Source organism: Pongo pygmaeus, chromosome 19 (assembly GCF_028885625.2).
Source record: "Pongo pygmaeus isolate AG05252 chromosome 19, NHGRI_mPonPyg2-v2.0_pri, whole genome shotgun sequence".
In the NCBI taxonomy this organism is placed as follows: domain Eukaryota; kingdom Metazoa; phylum Chordata; class Mammalia; order Primates; family Hominidae; genus Pongo; species Pongo pygmaeus.
The window spans coordinates 50,714,936-50,725,022 of NC_072392.2; the positions used below are offsets into that span (position 1 = coordinate 50,714,936).

Genomic DNA, 10,087 nt, shown 5'->3' on the forward strand with positions numbered 1-10,087 from the left:
ACAACAGAATGCCACAGAATTTATAAAGAAACATTCATTTCTCACGGTTCTTGAGGCTGGGAAGTTCAAGAGCATGGTGCCAGCATCTGGCAAGGTCCTTCGTGCTTCATCATCACAAGGTAGAAGGCAGAAAGGTAACTGAGTATGAGAGACATAGAGAGAAAGGAGGCCAATCTCCCATGATAACAGCATTAATCCATTCATGAGGATGGAGCCCTCATTGCCTAATCACCTTAATGGTCCCGCCTATCAACACTGTTGCACTGGGAATTAAGTTTCTAACACATGAACTTTGGAGGACACATTTAAACCATAGCAGTCCTAGTCCCATTAGTCCCATTCATAAGAGCAGAGCCCATATGAACTAATCACCTCCACAAAGGGCCACACCTCCAAATACCATCACCTTGGGGTTTAGGTTTCAATACATAAATTTGGGGGGTACAAACATTCAGACCACAGCAGATTCTAAGCTCCAAAGCCCTCCCACCCTGAGCCTGCCAGGCCTCCAGGGTCCTCAGCTATCTACCACCACCCTTTTCCTCCCTCTGAATTATCTCAGCCTCACTCTCCCTCTCTCTGGTCCAGCCTCTGCCCTCCTGCTAGATCTTTTCATTCATATTTTGCATCTCCTCCCTTATTCCTCAATGCCTTTTCCCCATCTTTTCTCTCTTCTTCCTTCTTTCCCAACACTTCCTGTTCCTTCACTCTCCTCCTCTCATCCTACTCCTTCCGTCTCCTTCATGTCAGTTTCATTTAATCCTTCCTTCCACAGTCACCAAGTGCCATGTGCCCAGGACTGGGATAAGTATGAACAATTTCAAAAGATGAGCATACTGCCTTGCCCCGGAGGAGCTCACAGTCCTAATAACAGATAAGTAAGAATGTCATTTGACAAGTTCTTAAAACATCTAGGCCCCTGGGCTGATTTGAAGAAGCTCCTGCCCCCCTCCCTCTTCACTAACCTGAGTCTAAGCACACTTATTTCTTAGAGACAGCTTCTCAGCCTCTTCCAGGGACAAGAGCACATTAACTCTTATGAAACCTTTGTGCAAGCTAGAAAAATATATCCCTTTCTTTGGGAAAACAGGACCCTATACCAGGATGCATGCTTTGCAGTGAAGTATAGGTTAGATTTCAGCTCCTGTTTCCCCTCTTGGCTAGAAGGCTTTGTGCAGTGTACAACATGCCCAACAGTTTATGCCAGCCCTACTCTGGGGTCCATGCCTTAGCCAGTGAATGGCTCTGCTTCTCTGGACCTCCTTGGGCCTTTGAGCAGAGCTAGAAAAGTCTTTGCAAACTGAGTGGGGTACTTCTAGCCAGATGAGGGACGCTAACATAGTGTTCAACAGGAGCTGCCTGACTTCTCTGTCATCTTGGCTAGCTGCAGTTCTCCTCTTGCTTCTTTGGCTGAACCCCTCCTTCTCTGCTTCTCCCTCATCATCCAAGGCTGAGGAAGAGAATGCATCTCTTGCCTGTCATCTCTCTGAGCAGTTGGAATCGACAGGTCCTCAGGCAGAGGGACTGGCCCCTCCTGACAGCAAACTAGTTCTAGATAAATGAGTATTGGTTTTGCTCTGTTAGTTTTTCGTTTGTAGCTATCCTTTGATTTTTTCCCCCTTGCAAAATTGGTTAAGCAATGATAGTATGTGTCTGGTTCTGTGGTTGCATTGATTGGTCAGCTCCTGGAGTCTGGGTATTTGCTGGGTTTTCTGTTGTATTTAGGTTTCCACTCCACCCCCACCTCAACTACCTCCTCTATTTTTGTGGAAAAGGTAGGGAGGAAGGGAACTAACACATATGGAGCAGCTATTAATGCCAGGCACTATGTGGGTGACTTATGCCAATTGCTTCATTCTATCTTCCAAAAACGAAACAAGCCAATGTGGTGGGCATTATTTGTCCTATTTTGCAGATGAAGAAAATGGTGAGAGATTCAGAAACCTGTTCAAGGTTGCATGGCCAGAAAACAGCAGAGCCAGGTGTGGGTCCCCTGCTTCCCCACCAGACTCATGTTTTATGACTGGCCAGTTTACCAGGTGGCTCTCAGTAAGTGGTTCTCTCTAGACTCCAGGCTGCCACTCTGTAAAGTGGAGTGGCACTCAGACCAGCAATGTAATGGGGGTTATTCCCCCAGATGAGGAAACCCTGAGATCATTAGAGAAAGGTCAAAAGCAAAAGGCATGGTGACAGTGAAGGGGGAAAGGGGACATGGTGAGTAGAGGAGCTGGCAGAGGTGGAGAGGGCCCAGTGGGGAGGGACAAAGGAGCACGTTGGCATGCAGATGTGCTTGCTGAGTGGGCATGTTCCCAGCATCAGTCAGTCATGGTCTTCACAGCAGCAAATGGGTGGTCCAATTTGTTTTCTCTCCAGCCCCGCCCCTTTCCTCTTGGTGGAGTCATCCAGTTGCTGGACATTACAGGAGCCCATCTTTAGGTCGACTTCAAGAACTCACAGCTAGAACAGTCTCTGTGGACTGGAGGAGCCCTTTGTGATTACATGGGGCTTAGAACTCAGCATGCCTAGAACCCTTTGTTAGGAATGGTTCTCTGTGGATTGGCCAAGCCTTTAGCTACATCTGATTGCTAGCAGGAGTAGAAGAGGGAGACGGGGAGGGGGGCCTCTGCGGGAAGCAGCAACAAGGTGAAATGGGAAGGTCACCGAAATTTAAGCCCCTGCCATTCACACACCTCTTAGCTGTGTGACCTTGGATGAGTCACCACTTTTCTGAGCCTTAAAAATCACAAAAAGCTGCTATTTGAGTGCTTACCATCTTCCTGGCACTAATCTAAGCACTTTCCCCATATTACTCATTTAATCCTCAAGACAGCCCTAGGAAGAGTATTATCCTTATTTGACATCCATCAAATTGAGGGTTGTTGTGATTATCAAAGAGGTAAGAACAAGAAAGCAGTTTGTAAAGTGTGTGTGTGTGCATGTGTGTGAGATATTATTGCAGAAATCAGCACCACCATAGCCCATCAGGGAGGAGCAGCTTTCTGGCCCCTGGCATCCCCTCAAAAAGATTCTGACAACCTCAGGGGTCACCAAGGAGGCTTCCTGGCCCTGGCCCTGGCCTTGGCCTGACCACCTTCACTCCACCCACCATCCATTCACTCAACCCACAAATATTTGAAGGCAGATCAGGGACCAGGCATTGTTCTGGGTTCTGGGACCAAAGAACAGACAGCATTTCTGCATCTGTGGAGCTTACATTTGAGGTACAGAAACAGACTGCAGTTTAATAAATGCACGGTCTGTAGCAAAATCTCATGTGGAGAAGAGAAGTGCTCGGAGAAAAATAAAGCAGAGTTGGGGGTTCGACAGGGATGGTGAGGGAGGCCCTCTTGAGAAGATGACACCTACCCAGAGAGCTGAATGAAGGGACGCAGGACCGGCAGGACAAGGCTCGGAGGTGGGTCCCAGCCCAGCTGGGCGGAGCAACGACAGGACACATGGCTGAGAAGAACGAGTGAGTGGAAAACCAAGTCAGAGCGTCAGCAGGGCCGCACTGCCCATGCCTTTTGGGCTACATGAGGATGTAGGGTTTATTTTAAGCAAAAGTATTTGCCTTGGAAGATTCTGGGTGACATTATCTTTTTTTTTTTTAAGACAGAGTCTTGCTCTGTTGCCCAAGCTGGAGTGCAGTGGTACAATTTCCACTCACTGCAACCTCCACCTCCCAGGTTCAAGTGATTCTCCTGCCTCAGCCTCCCAAGTAGCTGGGATTACAGGCACTGGCCACCATGCCTGGCTAATTTTTGTATCTTTAGTGGAGACAGGGTTTTGTCATGTTGGCCAGGCTGGTCTTGAACACCTGACCTTATGATCTACCTGCCTCAGCCTCCCAAAGTGCTGGGATAACAGGCATGAGCCACTGCACCCAGCCTTATTATCTGATGATAAGGATGCAAAGGTGACCATATGCCCGACAGGTGATCTTTCTAGGACACTCATTTCAGCATCTCCACTCCTCACCCCTGGCCCTTTTCTAAAACCCCTTAGAGGTTCCTCATTGTGCTCATGCCTGGTATGGCCCTGCCCCCATGTCCTGTCAGTCACCCCTTCCCAAGCACCAGCCACAACTCCAGGCTCACTGACCCCCGACCCACTCTCTCCTCTAAGCCAGCTCGTTCTGCCTGGATACCCCTCCCCATCTAAGCCAGACACCCCCTCACCCACACCCCTATCCTCGCAGCCTTTTTCTTTGGGAACTCTTTCCAGGCCACCTGGCCCATAGCAGTGGAGGGCCCTGCACTTTGCTCTCAGAGCCCCACGCTGACAGCCATCAGACTGCATATCATGTGGAATAGCAATTATCTGCTCTCCCGTGAGTCTCCACCAGACCCTGCAAGCTCCTATGGCCTGGGCTGGAAATTACCCATCAGTGTGTCCCACCCCCCAGTGCTGAGCCTGACGGGCCATAGGAGGCGCTTAGCAAACACTGACTGCATTAATTATTATTAATTAATAATAGAGGATGGATCCGACCACAGCTGCCCACTCTCTCCTACTCCTACTCCATGAGGCCTCCTGGCTTTCAGGGTAGGAGTGGAGACCTAAGGAGATAACCCCCTTTGCCTGCCCCAGGGAGAGGCGCAGCAGGCAGGGCCAGGCCAACCCTGAGGGGCAGGAGCCAACTGCGAGGCTGACATGGAGAGGCAGCCAGCCAGCAGGGCTCGTAAACGGCCCAGTTACATTTATAGCCGTGTTCTTATTAAGCACCAGGAGAGGAGAGATGAATCATACCCCCCTCCTTCCACCCACAGCCTGGGGAGGTGGAGGCCACCAGCCAGCCTGGCCTTAAATCTCAGGAAACTTAAAAGTCACAAATGCTCAGGGCCAGCCCTGCATCACCAGGGACAGCAGAGAGGAATGCAGGCTGCTCCGGCATTCATGCCCCATGGGGTCCAGGCCGAGGGCAAGGTGTGGAGGAAGGCGGGGGCTCCCTGAGAGGTCCTGGGAACAGGATCCTCAATTCAGACCTGCACTCAACATTGTGTGACTTTGAGACAGTCAAATGACCCCTCTGGACCTTTGGGCAGCATGCTTTCCCTTAACGAACAGAATCCAGGTGTTTCTGGGGGCACGCCCCTCAATCCTCCCATGTTACAGAAAGGCAAAGCAGAACCTGGAGGCAACCCTGCCCACCAGAACCCCAATAACTGTGCCCTGAAAGGTCAGTGGTGCAGCAGGCTGGCAGACTTTACACGGCCTTGAAAGGGAGGTCAGGGATTGCATTTATGGCCATGTCCTCAGGGTGTTCTCACCCAACCCTGACCCAGGAGCCATGGTGCCTGTCACCCTCCTATAGCAGGGTGTGCTGGATGCTTGAAAAATGTCTGCCCCCACCACCATGCTCACTTCCCTGAACAGCAGAAAGGTGAGGATTGCTGTACCCATTTTGCAGAGGGAGTAACTACAATTCAAACTGTTGCCAAGACTAAAACGTGGATGGGGCCACCTTCACACCTGAGGCCTCTTTAACTTTCTCTCTCTTTTTTTTGTATGTGTAATTGATTTCAGTGAGATTTATTAGGGTTTTTAAACCCTTTTCATTGTGAAATATAACACAAATACCAAAAATTGAATAACCCATAAATGTACAGCTTAATAAGTTATACAAAGTGAACACCCAGGAAACCACCTCCCAGGTCCCAGGAAACAGGACTTTGCCAGTGTGCCAGAGCCACCATGTACCCTGTCCCAAGGCCAGTTCCTCCCTCCCTGCTCAGGGAACAACATCCCAGCCTTCATGGGAAGCTCCTACGGTAAGCCCAGGCTCCTGGAATTCAGGAGAATTGAGAGCACTGATTAGGAAGGCAAGAGTCACGGCTTCCAGGTCCACCTCCTCTCGGGGCCTCAGTTTCCTCTTCTGTAAAGTGAAGAATCGGACCTCTCCAGCCCAGTCTAGAATCCTAAACCAGCAAGAAGACAATTTGACTGGGATGATGGGTGTGATCAGAGGGTGCCTGGATACCCCTTCATAGAATAACCAGCAAGAAGACAATTCGGCTGGGGTGATGGGTGGGGATCAGAAGGTGCCTGGATACCCCTTCATAGAATAACCAGCAAGAAGACAATTCGGCTGGGGTGATGGGTGGGGATCAGAGGGTGCCTGGATACCCCTTCATAGAATGTGCTTCCTTCCTCCTCATCCCTGGGAGGAGGTGGTGTTCTCTCACCACACGCAGAGGCTGCGACTAGGAGAAGCCTCTTTCTGCCTGCCATGGAGATGGAGTTTTGGGGTTTTCTGCTTGGAGATCTGTGGGGAGCCTGGGAGCTACTCAGTTCTTTGGGCTCATCCCCCACCCCCACCAGGGAGCCTGGTGTCTAGTTTTGAGTAATTCCCCAGAAGCCAAGCAGAGTTCATCCTTCCTGCTTCCCATCAAGAACTCTGATGTGACTTTGGGACCCCTGCCCGCCTGCACCTCTCCTGGGAGGGCTGAGCCAGCTGCATAGGGCTCTGCAGCCTGGGTGCTGGGAAATATATGCCTGTGGGAGGAAGAGGAGAAAGAAGAAGGGGGAAGGGAGGGGAGGGCAGGTTGGGCCAGCATTCCCTGAGCCCCTACTGTGTGCCAAGCACCGCAGAGGCACTTGGCGTGCATGATCTGGTTTCGTCAGCCTCCTCATGTGGAAGAAATACTAACATCTTCGTCTTCCAAAGGAGGACACTGAGGCTGAGTTTAAGCATCTTGCCCAAAGTGGCACCTCTAGGAAAAGGCAGAGGCAGGCTTAGAAACAAGCCCCTCTGACTCCAGAGCTCTTCATTTTCACTCCACACCCAGCCCTGGCACAGAATCAAGAGAGGAAGTCAAGCGAGTCCCGAGGCCTCACTCCCTCCTTCCGCGGCTGAGAGCACCATGGTGCTGATGAATGAAGGGGCTGGTTAAATTAGCACAGGAAGTCAGTGATGATGAAGGCGAAATGAATTGGAAGGAAGAATGAGAGTTGGGGTGGGGTGAGGCAGGCGAGAGTTCAGAGAACAGAGCAGTTTCCAGCTAGGAGGACTAGGGAAATAGTGGAACCAAACCCCAAGACAGAGAAAAGCAGGTTAGGCCAGGCATGGAGGCTCACACCACCCAGCACTTTGAGAGGCCAAGGTGGGAGGATTGCTTGAGCCCAGAAGTGCAATATGGTGAGACCTTGTCTCTACAAAAAATACAAAAATTAGCCAGGTGTGGTGACGCACACCTGTGGTCCCAGTTACTTGGGAGGCTGAGATGAGAGGATCGCTTGAGCCTGGGAGATCAAGGTTGCAGTGGGCCATGTTTGTGTCACTGCATTCCAGCCTGGATGACAGAAGAACACCCTGTATCATAAAAAGAAAAGAAAAGAGCAGGTTTTGGGTGGCGGGTGTGGGGCAGGGGGTGCCAGGACTTGATTTGAAGACTTTCAACATCTTATTCACTTCTTTATCCCTTGCTAAGAGCCTGCCTCAGAGGCCCTATTCACGTTGGACGGGCAGATGGGTAGGTGGAAGGTTCGTTGGAAGAGGGAGGGGTCAAGAAGTCAACATATTTATGACCAAGGGACTCTAGGTTTTTCCTTGCATTCCAGGTGGAGAGAGAAACATACATTTGGAGGAAGTACCCTACAAGCAAGTCACATCACCCAGAGATGCTTAACTGGGGTCTTGTGGATCTCCATTCCTGGATCTCCTCCCCCAGTCCTCCTCCTTCTCCCCCTGCCTGCCCTCCCACCCTCAACCCTTATTTCCCCCTCTCTCTCCCTTCCTCATTGCCCTCCAGAACCCAGAGGGGAACATGATTCTCAGAGACCAGGAACCATGGAAGTGAGCTCCAAACTCCTTTGCTCATACCAGCAACTTCGGCCTGGTGAACCTGGGGCTCAGAGAGTGCTGGCATCCTGGTTGAAGACCCCCAGCAAGACCTGCTGCCAAAGTGAGACCAGACTACCTGACCACTTAGCATTTAGGGCTCGAGGCTGTGCTGGAGGAAAGGAGACAGCAGGGGCCTGCATTTTCTGTCTCTGAAAAACACTGAAACAAGCCAGCCTCCCAGCCACACTGAGCTCCTGCTGCCCAGCCTCAGTGAAGGCCATGGCTTCTCAGCAGCAAACCATGATTGCTCATGTTGCCTTTCCTGCTGAATGATTTTAGTTGAATAATTTTGCATGATCTCAGCACAGCATGAAGAAAGAGTACAGCCGAGGACACGGGGCTTATAGTGAGGGAAAAGGGGTAGAACTGGAATCTAAAGAGCTCCCTTCAATCTGACCTTGGCCAGTGACTGGAATTTCCAACCAACTGTTGCTGGTTACCACTAATGACAGCAGTCTCTCCCTCTGTGCATGGTTCTTAGTGGGTCCCCAAAAGGAAAAGGGCTCGGGGTGGCTCGCAGCCTCACGTGGTCATGGGTAGGTCCCACGTTGATCGTCGTACCAGGCAGGCATTGCACTAGAATTATCTCACTGAATCTCCACCACCTCCCCACACCTACCACCCCCCCCACCCAACACACACATACCCAGGAAACAGGCATTGTCATCCCCATGTGCAATGAGGAAACAGGCGTAGCACAGACTTGCCTGAGGCCCCCACCCAGTAAGGGCTCATAGAGCCAAGGTCAAGCTCAGATTGACAGACCTCAAACAGGATTGCCTTACACCCTGTAAGGCAATTGCCTTACACACTTACACTTGGGTGTAAGTGAAGGCCTTACACCCAAACTGGGAGTGGAGAACTTTTTCCAAACTGGAAGGAAGCTCTAGGAGAGGAGCAGAGTCCAAGGAAGAAATTCAAGGTGTTTTCCTGGAAAAGGAAGAGTCAGAAAAGCAGGGCAGTTAGCAGATTTGGGAAAAAAGCTGAATCACAATTTAGAGCTGCCAGGACTCTCAGAGGGCTTGAAATCATCCCCTTCACTTTGCAGATGAATTTCACCATAACCCCAGAGAAGTCAAGCAGCTTGGCCAAGGTCACACAGCAGCAGATCTCTGACCACAGCCAAATGCTCCCAAACCCCATGACCTTACATGGGATTGGGCCTCCCCCACCCACAAGGCCAGCCCAGCTCTAGCTCCCACAAGGTTAGGTCAGGTTGGGCCAGAGGATGGGTGGGAGGTGCCCAGTCCAGGTCCAGGCGGGGAGGATGGTTTCTCCTGCTGTCTCACCCCCACTCATTACTATTCCTGGCATCATCCCCCTCACACCCCTTCCCGTGGAAACCCAGTGATGCCGAGAGCTGGAATTTGGACGTTTTCCCAGCATTTGGGCTGTTAATTAAAACTAATAAATCTGCCACTTGGAGTTGAGTTGAAGAGGAGAAAGGGAGAGGTAGGGGAGGGAGACGAGGACTGGGGTGTAGGATCCCCACACACACCCCTACAAGGGTCTCTTCCTTTCAATCCTGCCTCCTGAATTATTTTCTCTGTTGGCCACTTATTCATTCCACACTTGATTCTCCCAGCTGCCAGACCCTAACCTCTGCCTGAGTAAGCTCTGGTTTCTTCTAAAGAGACACAAAAGACATGCTTCCAAGTCAGGGGTGGGCCTGTCATTCCCTGCCACTCCATGGGACTGGGCAAAAAGCACGAGACCCAGGTGGGGCAGACCTGGGTTCAAATCCCAGAGTTGCCCTTTCTAGCCACGTGACCTCTAGGGAGCCACTTCACCTCTCCAAGTGTCTCCTTCCTCATCTTGAAAATGCAGACTGTAATTCCTACTTTGAAAGGTTCTTGCAAAGATGACATGAGAAAGTATGCAAAATAGCCTGTTGCTAACCGTTCAGTGATCTCGCTCTGTGATCTGTTCTGATCTCCACTTCTTTTTTCTCATCTCCCCTGACTCCCAGAGGTTCCCATAAACGATTGCATGTTGTGAAATGATATGAATAGCAGTAATGTCACCTTATATCTGTAAAGCAAATTTCAAACTCTCCCATAGTTTAGAACTCTCTCTCTAAGCTATGGGGTGCCATGTCTACATCCATATAGCCCACGCACAAAGCCATGCACTATCCAGGCAATGATAGTGGTTTATTCATCTTTATTTTTTCAGTGCCCACCACAGTGTTAGATGCATAGGGATGGATGAAAGAAGTGCTTTCATACCTGGAGGGGACATCTG

General features: G+C 50.6%; 1 long non-coding RNA gene across 1 annotated transcript; it reads left to right on the top strand.

Moving 5' to 3' along the window:
- Nucleotides 1-2,551: 2,551 nt before the first annotated feature.
- LOC129017702 (uncharacterized) lies at nucleotides 2,552-9,267 on the top strand. The gene is made up of 3 exons (XR_008495115.1): nucleotides 2,552-2,896; nucleotides 3,328-3,472; nucleotides 7,561-9,267. It is a non-coding gene; the product is annotated as an uncharacterized LOC129017702 (long non-coding RNA).
- Nucleotides 9,268-10,087: the final 820 nt, after the last annotated feature.